General features: G+C 52.4%; 1 non-coding gene and 2 pseudogenes across 1 annotated transcript; all 3 read right to left on the bottom strand.

Moving 5' to 3' along the window:
• Positions 1–6,005: 6,005 nt before the first annotated feature.
• Positions 6,006–10,966, bottom strand: LOC146839040 (28S ribosomal RNA; annotated as a pseudogene).
• A 432-nt stretch (positions 10,967–11,398) lies between these two features.
• Positions 11,399–11,552, bottom strand: LOC146839039 (5.8S ribosomal RNA). The gene has a single exon (XR_014960884.1). It is a non-coding gene; the product is annotated as a 5.8S ribosomal RNA (ribosomal RNA).
• A 944-nt stretch (positions 11,553–12,496) lies between these two features.
• Positions 12,497–17,313, bottom strand: LOC146839038 (18S ribosomal RNA; annotated as a pseudogene).
• Positions 17,314–21,839: the final 4,526 nt, after the last annotated feature.

The following is a 21,839-nucleotide window of genomic DNA, read 5'->3' as shown; positions in this document are numbered from 1 at the left end:
GTGGGAGGGTTAGTGGCAGCACAATGGCTATGATGGGCAAGAAGGAGGGTGGAGGGGCATGCACAAAGGACGATGGAGGATAGAAGGGAGGGTCAGGGCCTGTGCACAGACAAGAAAGTTCAGGGGAAGGGACCTCACAACAGACCACACGGGGCAGGCAGGAGGAGCAGCTGCAGCACAACAGACCAGGGAGGGCAGAAGGGTGTGGCAGTACAATGGACCATGTAGGACAGGAGGAAGAGGATAGGGGCATGGCATGTGGACAGGCAGGGTGGAGGTGACAGGGACAGGTTACAGTCATCTGACAATGCTAGGCAGGTGGGAGGGGAGTGGCAGCTCAACAGAACACTCAGAGTAGATAGGAGTGGCAGGTCCATGGGACATGGTGGGCAAAAAGGATGGAGCAGGGGCATGCACAAAGACATCGGAGGGCAGGGGGAAGGAGAATAGGGGCAGCAAGCTAAGCACAGAGTTTAAGCAGGAGGTCAATGATGGGGCATAGAATTGGGCAATGGAGGGCAGGAGGAGTGGACTGGTACATCATACTGAGGGCAGTGGCAGCACATCAGACCATGCATGGCAGGAGGGAGGAGGCTAGTCCATGGATTCACACAACAGAGGATAGGGAGGAAGGGGATGGGGCAGCAAGCTAACTGTTCAGAGAAGGCGGGTATTAGGAACTTTATTGTTTTTAAAACATTGTGTCTGTGCGAACTACTTAAAATATGAACAAGTATGCAGCATAATCTCACTTTTATTCAGGAAGAAGAGGACGTTTGTGACTGTGACTCCGGGCTCACTTGGCAGAAACACCCCCTGACCCTCCACCCCCTATCGCAAAATGTAATGCCCGTGAAAAGGGTAGGTGAACACAGTGTTATATAGAACATAGTCCTGAGAGCACGATTGAAAATGAAAACTAGATATAGTGTATGGTATAAACTATGCACCAAAAAGTGTGATATAAGATGAACCGGGCGTGAAATATAATATGCAATACATTGTGTGCAATGACAGATTCATTGGAGAGCGCGAGATAGCACAGGCACTAGCGCGTGCTATGCGATATGCGCCTTGGAGTGTAATATGCACAGGGCAGTGTTGTGTAACCTAACTAGTCTCTAAAGTTGTAATATAAAATATGTGCTGGGGAGTGTAAGGTTGCATATGCACTGTGACAAAGATATGGATCCCAGATTGTAATATGTATGGCATAGCACTGTGCGTTATAACATAGGCATCGAGAAAGGCCGGTTAGATGGGGCAATATAACCCGTGCGAAGACAAGTGTGGCATGACATATTCACGGGGTGGTGTTACAGTGCACATGGGCTAGAGAGTGTCATAGCATATGCACTAGCTAGTGGAATACAACACAGAGGTGTGAGGCACACGGCAGGCAATGGTGGGTGTAACACAGCATTGGGCTCTTGTCAGGAGCGCGCTGTGACTCTCAAGTGATGTTCGTCCCCTTTCCAGAGAGTAAAATAAAAAGTATTACACATCCGGCAGTGGATGTGTGTTTTATTAACCGTGAGGGGGGTTTCTTGCATAGTTTTGGTCGAATTTTTGTCGAATCCCCTTTGAATGGCTTGGTGTGCATGTGTATTAAATGTGCCCGTCAATAGCTACCCAAGTTTGTATAAATAAACGACAAGGGTGTCTACCGGGATTAGGCACGGTAGGGCATCAGACATGTCAGAGCTTCACTAGTGGTGTAAATACATTCCACGTGGATTCATTGCATGCATAGTCGCCTTTTAATGAACATCACGCAAATCGTCATGGTGATAGGTACGTATGGTTTGTCCAGCATGTCCTAGGTGTGTCTATAAATATATATTTTTTAAAAATAATAAAAAACAGTGGCCGGACCTGGGGATTGGGGTCAAAAAAATATAATTAGGAGACTGGCCCTGGGGGATGGGGTCATCAGGGCCAATAAATTAGAATAAGAAGGGGAACCAAACAGCCCCCCTTCTTAAAAAACTAAAATAAATAAAAGACTGGCATCGTGCCGGAGGCCATGCCCCCTCCGTGCAGCACTCTGCAAACGCGCCCCCAACAGGTATCTCCAGTATGCGCCAGGGAGCTGCGCTGCAGCCAGGTGTTCTGAGGTCAAGCCCCTTTTTACACCTCTCTGCAACGCAGCTCTGTGGCGCTTACTGGAGGTACCTAGTGGTCTAGTTTGACCCTAGGGACCCTTAGGATTCAAGGGGACTTAATCTCTCAACTTAGAACAGCCACAGGGCGCGTTTACACAGTGGTGAAGGGAGGGGACGGGGCCTGAGGTGACGTGTGCAAACACGCACTATGGCACGTTTTAAATTGGGGATATAATTTCCCTTCAATACTGAGGGCCCCTGGGGGCTAACTAGCCCACCAAGTGCTTCCAGTAAGCGCCACTGAGCTGCATTGCAGAGAGGTGGTCCAGGCCGTGCCACTTTTTACACCTCTCTGCAACGCAGCTCTGTGGCACTTACTGGAGGTACCTAGTGGGCTAGTTGGACCCCAGGGACCCTCCGGATTCAAATGAACTTAATCTCCCAACTAAAAATGGACACAGGGCGTGTTTACACAGTGGTGAAGGGAGGGGACGGGGCCTGAGTTAACGTGTGCAAAAACGCCCTGTGGCCTGTTTTAAGAGGTAGTTTTAATCCCCATGCCCTCTTATATACTAGGGGCTTACAGAGGAGGTCATGCTAATCACAGGGGGACCCCAACGCATAATGTTCCCTAGTGTATGTAGGTGTTTTCACTGTATTCTAAGTGTCTTTTAACATAGCACTGGCTCTAGGACTGGTTAATCAGGCTCAGTTACCACCAGTATCCGTCTGAAAAAGTTGAGGGTACAGGATGATTTTGCAACAAGGCTTCTTTCTGCTCTTCTTTTTGTTCTTTCTGCACGTTATCCTTCTTCCTGCACTTATCTTCGTATTTGAGGACTTCTGTTGCTTCTTTCTGCACTTCTTTTGTTTCTTTCTGTGCATTTTTTCTTCTTTCTTCACATGTCCTATCTCTGTAGGCATAGTTAGAAATTAGCATTTAAAAAACCTTTGAAATTCACAGAAAAAACCATAGGTTTCAGGCACGTTATAGTTAGGAATTAGCATTTAAAAAACCTCAGAAATTCACTGAAAAAACCATAGGTTTCAGGGGTGTTATAGTTAGCTGGACTTTTCACTTGTACAAAACCATTGAAATTCCCCCGTTATAGTTAGTTCAGCTAACTATAACTCGGGCGCCCGCAATGCACTGCTGATGACGTCACATATTACATCACTCATGACATGGTCAGTGACATCACTCATGACATCACTGATGACATCTCAAATGACATCACTGATGACATCACTGATGACATCATCCAGTGAATGTGTGTTTTTCTGAAAATTAAATATGTTTTATATATGTATATCTCAAGGTCGATGGAAGAATAAATGGGTATATAAGTGTCTAAATGGATGATGAGTTATAGTTAGCTGAACTAACTATAACGGGGGAATTTCAATGGTTTTGTACAAGTGAAAAGTCCAGCTAACTATAACACCCCTGAAACCTATGGTTTTTTCAGTGAATTTCTGAGGTTTTTTAATATATATATATATATATATATATATATATATATATATGTATGTGTGTGTTATCTACTGGCAGTCGCCAGTAGGTAGTTATAGTTAGGACCTTGTTTCTATTCAAAAAGCATTTTTCTTTTCCCAATAACTTTGACGCCGGTTGACAAATCTTCACAAATGTTTCAAAACTAGTGGGGCAATCCGGTCCGCTCCTATGTTGAAAATTTCGGGGTGATTCGGCAAGCGGGCCCGAAAAAAAAGGGGGGTCCCAAAACGTGTTTTCTCCATGTTAATTCCCATAGGAAACTTTAGACACGGCTACAGCCCGAACTGCTGAACGGACTTACACCAAATTTGGCAAAAAGGTAGCCCTTGGTTCAGAAAGAACTCATTTTGTTAAATGGTGTAAATCCAGTCAGTAGTTCCTGAGAAGGTAAAAAATAAGAGGTCAAAAAATGCATTTCCCATAGCAAACTTTAGACACGGCTACAGCTCAAACTGCTGAACGGAATTACACCAAATTTGGCATAAAGGTAGCCCTTGCCTCAGAAAGAACTCTTTTTCTTAAATGGTGTAAATATGTTCAGTAGCTGCTGAGAAAATCAAAAAATAAAAATATCGATATATATAGAGGCGCGGTGGATCCACGCACCCTCCCGAGCACAAGCTTTATGCTAATTGGCTGTCAACACTCCAAACCAGGAAGTGTTGGCAGCCATCTTGTGCCTCGGTAACCGAGGCACAAGAAAACTGAAAAACAAATGTGTAAAACAAGAAAAGAGGGCAGGGTAGAAATACCCTGACCCCCTAGGCCTGACCCCCTTTTTTAAAAATCACGGAGATTCGTGCACCCAGCGCGAATTTCGGCCAAAAAAACCCCCAAAAAACAAAGCGCAGGCTCCCCTGCTTCGTTATTATTTAGCCCCCGGGTGGGCCAAGTCCTGGGGGCATGTAAAATTGAACTTGCGCGGGCCGATGCAGGCCCCCGCAGCCCCAGGGACCGCCACCCCTGGGGCTTTCATTAAATATTTGCGTGGGGCTCATGGCCTCCCGGGGACCGCCACCCCCCGGGGCTGTGTTTTATTTTATATGTGGGGGGCCACCAAGGCCCCCCTAGCCCCAGGAACAGCCACCCTCCGGGGCTTTTATTAATTATTTTGCGGGGCATACGGCCCCCTCCCCGCAGCCCTGGGGACCGCCACCCTGGGGCTTGTTTTTAAAAACAAAAACGTACACCTGTGTGGGGGGGCTCGAGCCCCCCACACACCCCAGGGACCGCCACCTCCCCGGGGCACTAAAATGTAAATTTGGGGGTCCGTTACGAACCCCCGAGCCCCGGCGATCACCACCTCCCCGGGCTGTGTATGTGATGGGAGGAGGGCCACAGGAGCCTGTGATGGCCCTGGGGACCGCCACCCCACAGGGCCGGGTCCTGCAGTGTCCCGGGGTGCTCACCCCGGGACACTGCTGTTTGCAATGACAGGGCGGGAGCTGCGTGGCTTCCGACCTGTCATTGCAAATTCTGCTTTGCTTCATTGAAGCGAGAGGAGGGAAACCTGCTCTCGCTTCAATGAAGCAGAGCAGAATTGCTTTTCCATAAGGGGAGCTGCATGTCAGCAGCTACCCTTGTGGAAATGCAATGCCAGCTCCTGCAGGACGCGGGGAGCCGGCGGGACAGTGGGGGGATTGGGGACCCCCCACGGTCCCCAACGGATACAGCGGGGAGCTAGGCAGTCCTTCCCGCTCTGCAGCCACCCTGCCCTAGCTACTGACTGTCACCCCTCACACCCAGACCCTAGGGCGTCAGGGTGCTGACTCGGGCGGGTGTTCCCTTCACCTTTCCGGGGCATGAACCAAGGAGGATTAAGCCCAGGCCACGACCTCTCCCTGCCGGCCTACCCGGGGAGCCCATTTTCCTCAGCTATTAAGCCTACACATAGTGGGGGCTTACAGAACCCTGGGGAAGGGCAAAAGTTGGAGTAAGCCAGGCCGGCCATCTGGTCGCCCGGCCCGCAGGGCCATCTGGTCACACTGCCTACAGGGCCATCTGGTCACGCAACCAGGCGACCAGATGGCCTGGGACGACCCAGCGCCCATCCGGCCTGAGACAGCCAAACCCAGCCGCCCTTGCAGTCCGACGGTGACCAGGCGCTCCGAAGCCGCTGCTCGACTTGCGCAGAAGCAGTGGGCAGGGGGCCTGACCGGCCCAGGCCATCTGGTCACCCTGCTGACCTGCAAGGGATGGTGGCCCTGTTCCCGCACCCCGGTGGAGCAGGGACAGGAGGAAGAGACCCCCTTGCCAGAGGGCACATGGTGGGGGCAGACTCCCGCAGGCTCACATTACCCCTTCTGCATCCCTCCCAGCGGCAGAGGGTCCCACCACCGGGTGTGATGGAGGAGGGTGTCCGCTGGTTCCCTCGCACTGAGAGACCAAAGCTTGGCTCAGAGGATCACTTTCAAAAGATCGCAGCGAGGTAGCTACTCTGCTACTTACGAAACCCTGACGCAGAATCAGGTCATCTACGAATGATTTAGCACCGGGTGCCCCACGAATATGCGGTGCACTAAGGGTGATGGAGGCGGCCCCCTTCCGTCCGTGCTCCGGTCCCCAACAGAGCGGCTCTACGCACCGGCCCCCCGAGAGAGGCCAGCTATCCCAGGCCACCCGAGGCTCCACAGCACGGCGGTATTGTTAAGGTTTAGGGGGGATTCTGACTTGGAGGCGTTCAGTCATAATCCCACAGATGGTAGCTTCGCACCACTGGCTCCTCAGCCAAGCACATACACCAAATGTCTGAACCTAGGGTTTCTCTCGTACTGAGCAGGATTACTACTGCAACAACACACCATCAGTAGGGCAAAACTAACCTGCCTCACGACGGTCTAAACCCAGCTCACGTTCCCTATTAGTGGGTGAACAATCCAACGCTTGGTGAGTTCTGCTTCACAATGATAGGAAGAGCCGACATCAAAGGATCAACGCTTTGCCGCCACAATGCAGGTATCCCTGTGGTAACTTTTCTGACACCTCCTGCTTGAAACCCAAAAAGTCAGAAGGATCGTGAGGCTCCGCTTTCACGGTCTGAATTCATACTGAAAATCGATATCAAGTGAGTTTTTGCCCTTGTGCTCCGCGGGAGGTTTCTGTCATCCCTGAGTTCACATTAGGACACCTGCGTTATCGTTTGACAGGTGTACTGCCCCAGTCAAACTCCCCACCTGCCACTGTCCCCGGAGTGGGTCGCGCCCGTCTGGCGCTTGGAGCCGGAATCAAGAGCCCCAAGGGGCTCGCCTCACCGGGTAAGTGAAAAAACGATAAGAGTAGTGGTATTTCACCGGCAGCCCGAGGGCCTCTCACTTATCTTACACCTCTCATGTCTCTTCACAGTGCCAGACTAGAGTCTAGCTCAACAGGATTTCTTTCCCCACTGATTCTGCTAAGCCTGTTCCCTTGGCTGTGGTTTCGCTAGATGGTATGTAGGGACAGTGGGAATTTCGTTCATCCATTCATGAGTGTCACAAATTAGACGACGAGGCATTTGGCTATCTGTACCACCTCAGGGTGGCTCATTCTGGGTTATTATGCTGCCCATCAGCGTCAAATCGGTTTTGCTTCCAACAATACAACATTTTTCGCTCCGGAGTACAGCCACACTTTAAGCTGTCCTCACTGGATCTGGGGTCACGTATAGGCCAGAGATAGTACACCCTGCAGTACTATTCCAACAATATAAAATTGTCTACAAACAGTCCTGTTTAGCAGGACATCAATAATCAATGCAATATGTAGTGACTATGTGTATGTAGTTATTTGAGCCCTATTTAATTCAAGACGTTTCAATATTCATGATGTACACATTTGTATCTAAATCATTATAATATAAGCACACAACTATAAAAATCCACATCTATAAATTGCACATCTAGTTTGAAAATAAATTTCTATAAAACTTCACATCTATAAAATCCACATCTATAATAATTCTTGTGTCAACTATAAACTATTATGTAACTGTTGAACCACATGTAAATATAAGTGAATCAACATTTTAGGATAATACGTTTTTTATAAGAGTGACATGTGTGCTGTACGATAGTGTACATCTCAGTGTTTGGCCTGAAATTTAATTGTCCATGAATACTTGGCACATTTTGAGAGTGTCCATTAATGTAGTCAGGCAAACATTCTTCTTGAATGGGAACGACATTTGCAGACCAAGATCAGCCAGAGCAACATCATTACATTGAGGCCAAATACCCAGACATCCGACAATAAAGCCATGAAATTTTACAGTTTTACAGTGGGTAAGATCTTTGATTTGCTGTGATAGATCCAGATAGTATTTAACTTTACTCTCATACGCTAATTCAAGGGAATTCTGTGAGTTTTCATAACGAATTGAAACATCAACCACTACAGCAGTACCATTTTTGGTGAACACTGCATCTGGTTTTCTTAGTTCACCTTGATTATTTTTGACATGAGGTTCCCTGTATGTCATCCACCCACACCTTTTTGCTCTATCAATTAGCAATTCCAACACTTTGTTATGCCTTATTATTCTTATGTCCTTGGTTTTAGGACATGCACCTGAAATATGTGAAATTGTTTCACACACATCTTTACAGTATCTACAAGTAGCAAATGTATGATTTCTTCCCCTAGTGATGGTTTCTCTAGTATACAGGACATTTGCTCTCAACATCAGCGCAGCTATGTATTGATTTTCTTTTCTTTTATTATGTTTGCTGATCCAAAAATTTGAGGTTGGATTACTTGCGAAGTATTTTATACCATCACCTTGGACAGGGAAGAGAGTACTCCCGCCGTTTACCAGCGCTTCATTGAATCTCTTCACTTTGAAATTCAGAGCACTGGGCAGAAATAACATCGCATCAACACCTGCCTTGGGTGTTCGCGATGCTTTGTTTTAATTAAACAGTCGGATTCCCCTGGTCTGCACCAGTTCTAAGTCAGCTGCGAGGTGACGGCCGAGGCAGAACGCCGGCCCCGCGCTCCTGGGGAGGGGGCACGGGGATAGGGAACCACCGCAGCTGGGGTGATCCACAGGAAGGGCCGGGCTCGCGTCCAGAGTTGCTGCCGCCCTGGAGGGAGGTGCCTCGTTCAGCCGTGGCACGCACCCAGCCCGACTGACCCAATCCTTATCCCGAAGTTACGAATCTGACTTGCTGACTTTCCTTATCTACATTGTTCCAACTTGCTAGAGGCTGTTCACCTTGGAGACCTGCTGCGGATATGGGTATGGCACGGCGTGAGATTTACACCATCTGCCCCGGATTTTCAAGGACCAGCGAGAGCTCTCCGGACGCCGCCGGAACCGTGACACTTTCTAAGGCTCGGGACACTCTCTTGGGACAAACCCATTGCAGGGCGCCCTGCCATTCACAAAGAAAAGAGAAATCTCCCCTTCTCTGGGATCGTTTGCGTTACCGCACTGGACGCCTTGAGGGCCTCCGCCTCCGCCACTCCCGGTTCGGGTATCTGAACCCGACTCCCTTTCGATCAGCCGAGGGCAACGGAGGCCATTGCCCGTCCATTCTGAACGGCGCTCGCCCATCTCTTAGGACCGACTGACCCATGTTCAACTGCTGCTCCCATGAAACCCTTCTCCACTTCGGCCTTCAAAGTTCTTGTTTGAATATTTACTACTACCACCAAGATCTGCACCTGCGGCGGCTCCACCCGGGCCCTCTCCCTGGGTTTCTGTGCACACCACAGCGGCCCTCCTAATCGTCACGGCTTAGCCTCCGCGGCTCTCAGCGACGTCCAGGCGTGGGCCCAACGCTCCAGCGCCATCCATTTTCAGAGCTAGTTGATTCTGCAGGTGAGTTGTTACACCCTCCTTAGCGGATTCCGACTTTAATGGCCAACGTCCTGCTGTCTATATCAACCACCACCTTTTCTGGGGTCTGATGAGCATCGGCATCAAGCGCCTTAACCTGGTGTTCAGTTCATCCCGCAGCCCCAGTTCTGCTTACCAAAAGTGGCCAACTAGGCACTGCCATTCCATGCCTGGCTCCATGCCAGCGAGCCGGGCTTCTTACCTATTTAAAATTTGAGAATAGCTTGAGATCTTTTCGGCCCCAAGACCTCTAATCATTTGCTTTACCAGATAAAACTGGGGGCTCCGAGCACCAGCTATCCTGAGGGAAACTTCGGAGGGAACCAGGTACTAGATGGTTCGATTAGTCTTTTGCCCCTATACCCAGGTCGGATGACCGATTTGCACCTCAGGACCGCTACGGACCTCCACCAGTTTCCTCTGGCTTCGCCCTGCCCAGGCATAGTTTGGGTCCTATCACGCATGCTCATGCTCCACCTCCCCGATGTAGCGGCGAGACGGCCCGTGGTGCGCCTGCCGCTGAAGCGCGGTGGGATCCCACCTCAGCCGGCCCTCATCTTCATTGCGCCACAGGGTTTTGCTCGGCCCTCCGACTCGCACACATGTTAGACTCCTTGGTCTGTGTTTCAAGACGGGTCGGGTGGGTAACCGATATTGTCGCATACCCCTGTCGCCCACCGTGGACCTCCCCGCCTGGTGGCACGACTGGGTTGGGGCACACTGAGCACAGTTTGGCACAGTCGACAGTTGTCCTGGGAGCAGGGGCCCCGTCCCCCCCTTCCCTGCCCCAGCACACCCCGAGGGGCGACCGTAAACGTGTGCCCGGGGGAGGGCGCAGAGGCGGTCGAATCTCCCTCGGCGCACAGACACGGCAAAGCTGCTGCTGGGGGGGCTCTAACACCATTCGCCGGAGCGGAGGGCCACCTGCCACCCCGAAGCCTTCCCAGCCGAACCGGAGCCGGTCGTGCACCACCATGGAGGAAATGCACCCTGCGGGGGCCAGGTATGCCCTGGGTGCTGGTCCCGCGGAGGGGATTCGGAACTTCTGCGCCACTGACCTTCCCGGCGTGTTTAATCCTCCGGGTGGACTGCACGGACGCCACCCATTTACGTCTCAGCAGTTTCACGCACCCTCTTGAACTCTTCTTTTCAACTTTCCCTTACGGTACTTGTTGGCTATCGGTCTCGTGCCTGTATGTAGCCGTAGATGAAGTTTACCACCCGCTTTGGGCTGCATTCCCAAGCAACCCAACTCTGAGAATACCCGATCCCGGTGCACCGGGGGCCGCTATCTGCCTAACACCGTCCGCGGGGTGAGCCTCGATCAGAAGGACCTGGGCCCCCTGAGCAATGCCGGGGAATCGGTCTTCTGTACGTCACGTTTCCAGTGCCCACTGCCGGGCGGGGATTCGGCGCTGGGCTCTTCTCTCTTTACTCGCTGTGACTGGGGAAATCCTGGTAAGTTTCTTTGCCTCCGCTTAGTAATATGCATAAATTCAGCGGGTCACCACGTCTGATCTGAGGTCGTAGTCAGAAACACCGAAGGGTAGGGGGAGCCGGGGGCCGCCAGCCGCCCCTGCTCTCGCTGGAGGGGAGGCAGCATGCCCTCTTTTCCTCGGATTGGAAGGGCAGGGGTTCTACCCTCCCTGGGAAGCCGGCTGTGGAAGTTGGTGCCCGAGGCACGTGCGCAGGCAACCGGTGAAACACCACAGAAAACCACAAGCGGCACACAGCCAGGCACCCCGGGACGGGCCCAGGGCGCACCGGTCGAAAGCCCCATCCCCACCGCAGCAGGGAGGAGAAGCTAGGCACGTCAGCGGAGTACCTCCATGACAGGACCGGGTGAGGGACCCTGCTGCAGGCGATCTGACCTTGTGGGGGGACAAAGGGAAGCAGAGCTAAACTTTGCGACTGCCCCAGCCACGTCCCAGGGAAGCCCCGGGGCGATTGACAATCAAGCAACCATCAGACAGGCGTAGCCTCGGGAGAAACCTGGGGCCACAAGGTGCGTTTGAAGCGTCGATGATCAATGTGTCCTGCAATTCACACTAATTCTCGCAGCTAGCTGTGTCCTTCATCGACACGTGAGCTGAGTGATCCACAGCCGAAAGTCACAAGCAACTTTTGGAAAACATTTGCCCACCTGAGGGCGCAGGAGAGGCGGGAGGATGGCGATGCCATCCATCCACCTCCCGCACGGCAAGACGGTCCAGTCGCCCCATTCAAGGCTTCCTCTCTGGGAGTCAGACTGCACCATTGGTAGAAAAAAGCGTTACCAGGCGCTCTGCCTGAGAGTCCCCCCCACCCACCCGCGGGCGAAGGGGGCTCCCAGAGTGATGGGAGCAGGCAGCAGCCACACCGCCAACAGTCCCTCCCGGGGTAACCAGGAGGGACAACGTGAGTCTTCAAACCCCTCGGCCGCCCGGGACCGGGTCAAGCCAGGTACCTTGCATGAGGGAGGGTCCCCCACCTGCACATCAGCTGTCAGCCATCCGTCGCCAGCTGTGCCGGCGGGTTGGTGGGACACCCACCCCAACCTTGCCCAGGTCGAAGGCGCCAGAAGGGGAGAGCCAGGCATGCCCCCATCCCGCACACCTACAGGCCCTCAGCTCCTTCTCTTCCAGGCCGTCCTGCCACACAAGAAGGGCCATTCCTCCGTCGCCCGAAGCCCGGATAGGCCGGGACCCAGGCGCGGGAGGGCCTTTCAGGAAGGGGGTAGTCCCAGCCCGGGGAGGCACTGCCATTTGGTTTCCCCCCACCACGGGGGTTGTGCCGGGTGAGCATCGGTTCTGTCTCAGGAGGGCCTACAGTTGTGCCCCTCCCAGAGAGAGGGTAGGGAACAGGGGCCGCCCCCGTCCCTCAGTCAGTCGGGTCCTTCCCCGGAGGAGGAAGACCCGCCGAGGCCCGGGCCTCACCAAAGCGCCCCATGCGGCCACAGACTGCTCCGCCAGCCGGGATGCGCAAGGACAGGGCTGGACCCTGTGCCTGAAGTGTGCTCGCAGGAGGCAGCCGAGGGTTGTGGGCTGGCGCTGTCCGTCGCTCGGACCGCTCAGTCGTTAATGATCCTCCCACATGTTCACCTACGGAAACCTTGTTACAACTTTTACTTTCTCTAGATAGTCAAGTTTGATCGTCTTCTCGGCGCTCAGCTAGGGCTGTTGCCAACCCTGGCGGTGCCGATCCGAGGACCTCACAAAACCATCCAATCGGCAGTAGCGACGGGCGGTATGTACAAAGGGCAGGGACTTAATCAACGCAAGCTTAGGACCCGCACTTACTGGGAATTCCTAGTTCATGGAAAATAATTGCAATCCCCAATCCCTATCACGAAAAAGGTTCAGCGGGTTACTCACACCTGTCGGCGAAGGGTAGACACACGCTGATCCGCACACTGTGTAGCGTGCGTGCAGCCCCAGACATTTAAGGTCATCACAGTCCTGTTATTGCTCAATCCAACCGTTGGGGGTCACGTAACTCGTTAGCATGGAGGAGTCTCATTTGTTATCTGAATCAACCAGACAAATCGCTCCACCAACTAAGAACGGCCATGCACCACCACACACAGAATCGAAAAAGAGCTATCAATCTGTAAATTCTTTCCGTGTCCGGGCCGGGTGAGGTGTCTTGTGTTGAGTCAAATTAAGCCACAGGCTCCACTCCACTCCTTTAAGTTTCAGCTTTGCGACCAAACTCCCCCTGTAACCCAAAGACTTTGGTTTCCCGGAAGCTGCGCGGCAGGTCATGGGAATAACGTCGCCGGATCGCTAGTCGGCATCGTTTAGGGTCGGAACTACAACGGTATCTTATCGTATGCGAACCTCCAACTTTCGTTCTTGATTAATTAAAACATTCTTGGCAAATGCTTTCACTATGGTTTGTCTTGCGTCGGTCCAAGAATTTCACCTCTAGTGGCACAATACGAATGCCTCCGGTCGTCCCTCTTAATCATGGCCCCAGTTCCAAAAACCAAACAAGCATTTACAATGCAATGGTCTCGGCAATATTATAGGTAGAGCTATTGGTATTGCTCATTATTTTTTTTATCATTTTTGTACCCCTAAATAAATGGCATTGTCATTTCTATTGGCATTAGTTTTTTTTTTGCATATGTGATACCTATTGCATTAGCAGAGAGAGAGTGAGGTAGTGAGATAGAGAGAGCGTGAGGTATTGAGAGAGAGAGTGAGGTAGTGAGAGAGTGAGGTAGATAGAGAGTGAGGTAGTGAAAGAGTGAGTTAGTGAGCGAGGTATTTTCTGACGTAGTGAGATAGAAACAGTGAGTGATGTGAGATGGCGAAAGATTGAGGTAGTGAAAGAGAGAGTGAGGTAGTGAGGGATGTTGTGAGGTATTAACCCCTTCGGTGCTCATGACGGAACGGTTCCGTCATGAGCCACGGTTGAGCTGTGCTCATGACGGAACCGTTCCGTCATGACCACGCCCGCGCAAGATTCCGTCAGCACAGCGGCGGAATTTGCGCAGCATGGAAGGGGTTAAGATAGAAACAGAGTGATGTAGTGAAGTAGTGAGATAGAGTGATGCAGTGAAAGAGTGAGTGTAAGTGACTGTGTATTTGAGAGAGAGAGTGAGGTAGTGAGATAGAGTGAATTGGTGAGTTAGAAAGAGAGAGTGAATTTGCGAGGTAGTGAGAGAGTGATGTAGTGAAGTCTTGAGAGAGTGTGTTGTGATATAGTGAGGTAGTGAGAGTGAGATAGAAATAGATCATAATAGATGTTCTTATTACCTAAGAGCCATTTTATTGACATGGCTGGGATTCGAACCACTACCCCTAATAGGAGCTCCACTCTGTGACCTATTTTAGAGGTTTAAGAAAATACCTGATCATTTTTAACAGATTTAGGTCCGTTCCAGGCCTATTTTCACAGACCTGGTGACGAGAGGCACATTTGGCAGGCCCCGGCTGGAGGTGTGAAGCCCTTCTGCGTGCTGGGAAAGTGACACCTCCGCGGGGAGAGGAGGCCTGCCGTTCCTGCATGTGCCCCAGACGTGTGACCGATGCCCCGGCTCACTTGTGCTACCCGTGTGAAGAGCATTTGTAAGAGACACACTTTTTCACGCCTGGCCAGATGGGCAGCTTCTGCCAGCCTTGGTTCCCAGGCCTGAGGGGAGGGGGAGGTGCGGTTTCATCCAGCAGCGATCGCGCTCTTCAGCGTGCTCCATTGTGGGGGCACGTGGACCGCACCTCTGTAGGACTCTAGACCCACGCTTGGATATTAGGAAAACATCTGCACTGCAATCTCGACATATGCACACAACCGAAGTCGTGCTGACAACACCGACCCAGAAGCCCGGGTGGAAATCATCAACAAAAATTGATTTCCGGAAAAACGTCACAATTTGATAGAGTGATGTAGTGAAAGAGTGAGTGTAAGTGACTTTGTGTATTTGAGAGAGAGAGTGAGGTAGTGAGATAGAGTGAATTAGTGAGTTAGAAAGAGAGAGTGAATTTGCGAGGTAGTGAGAGAGTGATGTAGTGAAGTCTTGAGAGAGTGTGTTGTGATATAGTGAGGTAGTGAGAGTGAGATAGAAATAGATCATAATAGATGTTCTTATTACCTAAGAGCCATTTTATTGACATGGCTGGGATTCGAACCACTACCCCTAATAGGAGCTCCACTCTGTGACCTATTTTAGAGGTTTAAGAAAATACCTGATCATTTTCAACAGATTTAGGTCCGTTCCAGGCCTATTTTCACAGACCTGGTGACGAGAGGCACATTTGGCAGGCCCCGGCTGGAGGTGTGAAGCCCTTCTGCGTGCTGGGAAAGTGACACCTCCGCGGGGAGAGGAGGCCTGCCGTTCCTGCATGTGCCCCAGACGTGTGACCGACGCCCCGGCTCACTTGTGCTACCCGTGTGAAGAGCATTTGTAAGAGACACACTTTTTCACGCCTGGCCAGATGGGCAGCTTCTGCCAGCCTTGGTTCCCAGGCCTGAGGGGAGGGGGAGGTGCGGTTTCATCCAGCAGCGATCGCGCTCTTCAGCGTGCTCCATTGTGGGGGCACGTGGACCGCACCTCTGTAGGACTCCAGACCCACGCTTGGATATTAGGAAAACATCTGCACTGCAATCTCGACATATGCACACAACCGAAGTCGTGCTGACAACACCGACCCAGAAGCCCGGGTGGAAATCATCAACAAAAAGTGATTTCCGGAAAAACGTCACAATTTCCAAACGCCAGCACCAACTATGTTGGTCCCACAGGGAGGGGTGGGGGTGATAGAGGTCTCAACAGCCGTCCCTGCCACGATTGGACGTACCAAGGGTTACAGATATGAATAGTGCAGCAAACGCAGTAGCACCAGGACCCCCAGGTCAAACCGGTTGGCCCGGCTGCGAAAGAGAGAGCAAACCCAACGGTTCTCGCCGTGTAGATTCTATCTCCTCTTTCCTAGACCCGCGGCGGACATTTCAATTACAGGCTGACGTTTTACGCTGTTCAGGGCGGGAAACGAGCAGGGAGCCCACAACCTCCTGAAAGCATGAATGCAGGAGGGAGGTGCAGGAACTCTATAGGCCTCCCTGCTACCCTGCGGGGTCTGAAGGAAGATGGCACTTGGCACTGTTTTCGCTCTCCGGGAGACGCGCACTGAAGCCCTCGGGCGCACCCGAGATGATACACGCTGGGAACGCTGGACACGCTGGGACCACAGGAATAAGGCAGAGCAAAAGGCAAGCACACCACTGCCTTTCTCCGATGCAAAGCAGTAATGCCTCGGAGAAACGCAGTGAGGGTTTCAGATTCGGGGGCGTGTTTCTTTTTCTCTCCTCTTGCCATTGGCAGGAGGAGAGAAAAACACGCCTAAAAAGGGCGTTGCTAAAAAGTGGAAAGAACACCAAAAAACACGCCCCCGAATCTGAAAAAGACGGAGCCTATTTGGAGGGACGGCTCTCTCCTCCAATAGCTGGCCTCCGTTTAGGAAGCCAGCCAATGGAGGAGAAGCTAAAAGAGAGGCGGGCTAAATCGCCACTCTAGAAAACATTAAATCTTCCGACTTCCGGTTCTGCCTTCGGCAGACCGGTAGTCCTCGACCTAAAAATAGGACCGGAGTCCTATTCCATTATTCCTAGCTGAAGTATTCAGGCGACCGGCCTGCTTTGAACACTCACATTTTTTCAAAGTAAACGCTTCGGACCCCCAGGACACTCAGTCAAGAGCATCAAGGGGGCACAGAGAGGCAGGGGCTGGACAGGAGGTAGCTTGCCTCGCGGCGGACCGCCAGCTCGATCCCAAGATCCAACTACGAACTTTTTAACTGCAGCAACTTTAATATACGCTAGTGGAGCTGGAATTACTGCGGCTGCTTGCACCAGACTTGCCCTCCAATAGATCCTCTTTAAAGTGTACTCATTACAATTAAAGGGCCTCGAAAGAGTCCTGTATTGTTATTTTTGTCACTACCTCCCTGAGTCGGGAGTGGGTAATTTGCGCGCCTGCTGCCTTCCTTGGATGTGGTAGCAGTTTCTCAGGCTCCCTCTCCGGAATCGAACCCTGATTCCCCATTACCTGTGGTCACCATGGTAGGCACAGAAAATACCATTGAAAGTTGATAGGGCAGACATCCGACAGGGAAGTGCGATCGGCCCTAGGTTATCTAGAGTCACCAAAGCGGCCGGGCGAGCACGGATTGGTCTTGGTCTGATAAACGCATGCATCCCGGGAGGTCAGCGCTCGTCGGCATGTATTAGCTCCAGAATCACCACAGTTATCCAAGTAACAGATGGAGCGATCAAAGGAACAATAACTGATTTAATGAGCCATTCGCAGTTTCACTGTACCGGCCGTGTGTACTTACACGTGCATGGCTTAATCTTTGAGACAAGCATATGCTACTGGCAGGATCAATCGGGTAGCCGCACCTGCTGCTGGGGTGGATTCGGGAGCTGTGTGCCCATCTCTCCGAACAGCAACCTTTGCACACCCCTCCCTCTCGGCTCGCTGGAGGGGTGGAGAGGTGCAGTCGCACGAGCATCGGCGGCCCCAGCCGTCTACCCCGGAAGGGAAAGGGAGGACAAGGCGCAGCCTGAGCGAGACGCCAGGATGCTGAAGCCTGGCAGCGTCACCCCTCTGAACAGTCATTCCGAGCTGCTGCGAAAATGCGCTGGGCAGAGAGGGGTGACAGCGTGGCGCGCAGGGCCTGCGTACCTGCCGGGTGGCAGCGTCCAAGGGCCTGGTGCCACCCGGCCCCTTCAGCTCAGGTCGGACCACTGGGGGGGGCACGAGCTGCCAGGGCCGCTCGGCCTTTGCTCTGCTGGGTATGTTGAAGGGCCTCCCGCCAGGCGGCAGGCCCTCGAGCCGGACGGTATATGTGGGGTGGAAGCTCTTTGCTTGAAACAACACGGCGGGCCTGGAGAATGGAGCCCTGGGCAGGGGGGAGGTTTTCGCCCAGCACTAGCCCATCTGGTCGCCGGCTGAGGACCGCCTGGCCACCAGGTCGCCACATTGGAAAGCACTGCGCGAGACCAGATGGCCAAGGAGAAAGGTGCGACCAGATGGCCAGGCCCGAAGGACGCCTGTGTGAGCCCTCGGCCTGCCAAGGGTCCTTCTGCCTGGGACAGGGGTCCCTGGTGCCCGTGGAGGCTCCCCCCTCCCCAGCTGGGTTCAGAAGCAGGAACCGGTTCCAGGGCCTGGGCTGGGAAAGGCCAGCCCATGCCTGGGGCATGGGACAGAGCCTGGGGTGGGAGTTGTAGGAGAGTAGGATCTGCTTCACATGGGTACCCCCACTTTTTGCTGGTGTTTTACGGTTTGTCGACCTTAGTCTGGCTGTGGCCCTGCTAATCAGGACCACAGCCTAGCTGCTTCCTCTCTAAAATGGTTTCCATGTACATTAGGTACATAACTAAATGGATTCTGGAGTGCCTTATAAGCCTCTAGTATATGGTATACTATGTACCTAGGGCATAGGTACCTCAGGGGCCTACCAGGGGCTGCAGCATGTATTATGCCCCCCCTGGGAAGCACGCCAAAATAACACCACAGGTCTGCTACTGCAGCCTGGGTAAGGGTGTGCTTGCACCCCTTACGGTGGTATAGACTACCTATATCCCTACCTTATACAGACACATATAAACCTATAAGCCACTCCTATGGCAGTCCTTGACAATCCGGAAGGCAGAGTGCTTGGTTTTATGTGAGAGGGTGCCCAAGCATGAGCTGAGCCCCTCTGCAGCTTTCGGAAATACTTCCTTATGGCTGTTCTGTGATACAGCCATACCATATACTCTTAAGTGCATTATAACCTCGCGGTAAATGCTAACTTTGGAATGGCTGCATCAAAACATGTCGTGTTTGGTGTCAAACGCTTTGGAATACTACCTCCGCCAGTTCTGGTGGCGGGGGTAGCATTCCATCCTTCTAGAGGGAGAGACATATTCACACTGGCTAAACCTGGTAGGACTTTCCTGAGCCCTGGCTTCACAAAATGGATGCCTCTGCCACAGACACGGGTCTGGCCTCCTGCTGCTGACCGAAACTCCGGCAGGGGAGGCCTGGACAATAGGTTTCCTGTCGAGGGGAGGTGTAACCACCTCCCCAGACAGGCTGATGTGTATTGGGGCTGGGCGGGAGCACTCTCTGGTGCTTTGAACTCCTGCACTGGGGGCACACTTGGTGTCCCTGTGCATACTCCAGTTCAAACCGGTTGCAGGGGCTACCTGCCCCTGCTCTGGCGCAAAACTGAACAAAGGAAATGGGTGTAGCCACCCCTCTTTCCTGGCCCACCCATAGGTGGGGCCTTAGAGTTAGTCCATCCCCTAAACTTAGTACAAGTATAGGAATCCAGTCCCTAGGACTTTAGATTACCCTGGACGAAACTCTGCAACATATATCCTGGACCTTCTACGTTCTATCCTGACTAGAAGACTGAAGAAATCTCCCTTGGGGTCAAGGGGGGACTCCCCTGCTTGGCAGGCACCAAAGAAGCAACTGACCGGTCTGCAATTCTGAAGCTCCCGCCGGACACCGAAGTCTCTGCATCCCCAGAGGTAGATTTCCAGACTTCCCCGAGGCTACCCTGAGTCCACAGCAAAGCTGAGGCCCGTGGCTATAGTGGGTGACGTGGAACCATGACACCTGGACACCGTGAACATTTGCAGCAACACTATCTTCCTGGTCCTCCTCGAAGTTTTGCTTTGGGCTCCGAGTAGCCCCAGCCTTGAGCACCTCCTGCAGCGAAGATTGTTGGCCTCCACTCCATGAGTGACCCGTGGGCCAGCTTCAAGTGCGATTGCTCGAGGCTCCTTCGCGATCACTAGCCCGTTGGCTAGCAGGTCCCCACAAAGGTGACTCCTTTTCTGATTGGGCTTACCTGGTTGCTCCAGACGTGCCCTCACTTACCCTCGCTGGGTGAGTCCCTCAGACCTTGCTGGTCTGCACTGCAGTCCTTTCTCTGAATTCCTGTGACTTGCCGTTGCCAAGGCTGGTTGGGTCCAATCTGGTCGCCGACACCGAAGCACTCAACAGACTTCGTGGGACAGCTCGAATACGTCTCGTGGACTTTGTCGACGCCTCCTGGACCTCGTGGCTGAAGAGTTAAGACACCCACCAACTCACCTGAAGCACTAAACAATCGATGAGTACACCATGAATGACTCACTGTACTGAAGGCCGCAGGTATCGGAGAACCATAAACTCTTTTCTATCATTATCCAAGATAGTTCTGATCTCTTCTGAGGTGACCTCCAGAGCAATTTCAGTACTATGGTTCAATCTGAAACTATGCTGAGCTTCATCTAGGATTTCTTACTTACGCATGGTTTATTGCCACAGGGAGGAAAAGTGATTGGCCAGAATCACAGGCTGTTAAGCCGATGGGCAGACTCAAATCTGGTTCCCCCACTTCCACAGTAAGCAGGTGTAACGCCCTGAACGTCTCAGGATCGTTTAACAGACACGATAATGAGAACGCAACCACTTGTGAAGGTTTAGTTATTTTAATGAAGGCAAAAATAATACAAGGAATAAACAAAGGTTATAGTCACTGGAATCCTCCAGGCTAAGTACGTTACCAGCCCACAGCACGGATGGTCCTAACCGTCCTCTGCATATAAGCCGATCCCGGCGTATGCCAACAGAGGGCAGAAATGAAATGGCCGACAATGCCAATCGGTAGGCTGTGAGGGGCACGAAGAGTGTTGGGGAGAATCGAGGAGTCAGGGAAACACCCAGCCGGGGTCTCTACCTGAAGGGAGCAGCCGCTCAACCTCTTCCTTAGACTGCACCGGGACGCGGAGTCACCTCCTGGTGATGCGTCACCGATACCCCAATCACAAGCAAAGAAGACTGAACCGAGAGCAGCCGCTCGATCGATCCTGTGGACTTCCGAGTCTGTAACGCGGCAAACACCTCCTGGTGTGCGTTACAGCTGGCAGTCCCTGTATCTCTGGTCGGGCTGGGAGTTACGACTCCAACCAGCAAAAGCGCCACTGCGCTTTGACTCAGCCGAGTCAAAAAGCGAAGCTCAATGGTTATCCGGTAGAGCTTCCGGGTCCTTCACAGGTGACGATGGGGCAAGACACGGCCCAGGGAGTAACGACTCGACCTTCCTCCGTTCTTGCCTTACTGGAGCACCACTCCGGAACACTGCTCTTCACTAAGCAGGTACGTCGGTTGTAAACACAATATCCGACAGCGTTGTACCTCCCGGTTCCTCCCTTTATAGGGCGTTGTTTTCCTTGAGTTATGTAACAGCTCTCCTGTTTACATAAGGGCGTGTTTTCCTTGAGTTATGTAACAGCTCTCCTGTTTACATAAGGGCGTGTTTTCCTTGAGTTATGTAACAGCTCTCCTATTTACATAAGGGCGTGTTTTCCTTGAGTTATGTAACAGCTCTCCTGTTTTACATAAGGGCGTGTTTTCCTTGAGTTATGTAACAGCTCTCCTGTTTTACATAAGGGCGTGTTTTCCTTGAGTTATGTAACAGCTCTCCTGTTTACATAACCTCTCAACCGCTAAGCATCCTGGGAGATGTAGTCCGTTTTCGCTGGTTACCGTTTTCCTCCCCTCGCATGACAGGAATTCTTGACAGTACATCCTCCCTCTCAGCGGCTCCCCACGGGTCCAGCGCTGGCAGGAAAACGCCGATGGAACAAGGAGACCAAGCGCGGAGCATGAACCCCTTCAGCCGGTTCCCATGACTGCTCCTCCGGGCCATAGCCTTTCCACGCAACCAGGTACCACAGCTTCCCCCTGCGCCATTGGGACGCCCGTATGCCCGACACTTCATACTCCACCTCCGACTCCACGCATACCGGCCTAGGTGTCCCAGACGGCTTGGAGGGTGCTGGTTTGAGCAATGATACATGAAAGACAGGGTGTATCCGCAATGACTGGGGCAAGCACACCTTCACGTTCACGGGACCCATACACTTGGTAATTCGA

This window comes from Triturus cristatus, chromosome 4_2 (genome assembly GCF_964204655.1).
Source record: "Triturus cristatus chromosome 4_2, aTriCri1.1, whole genome shotgun sequence".
NCBI lineage: Eukaryota > Metazoa > Chordata > Amphibia > Caudata > Salamandridae > Triturus > Triturus cristatus.
Note: the sequence above shows the minus strand (reverse complement) of the source record. Positions and strands in the feature narration are given on the sequence as shown.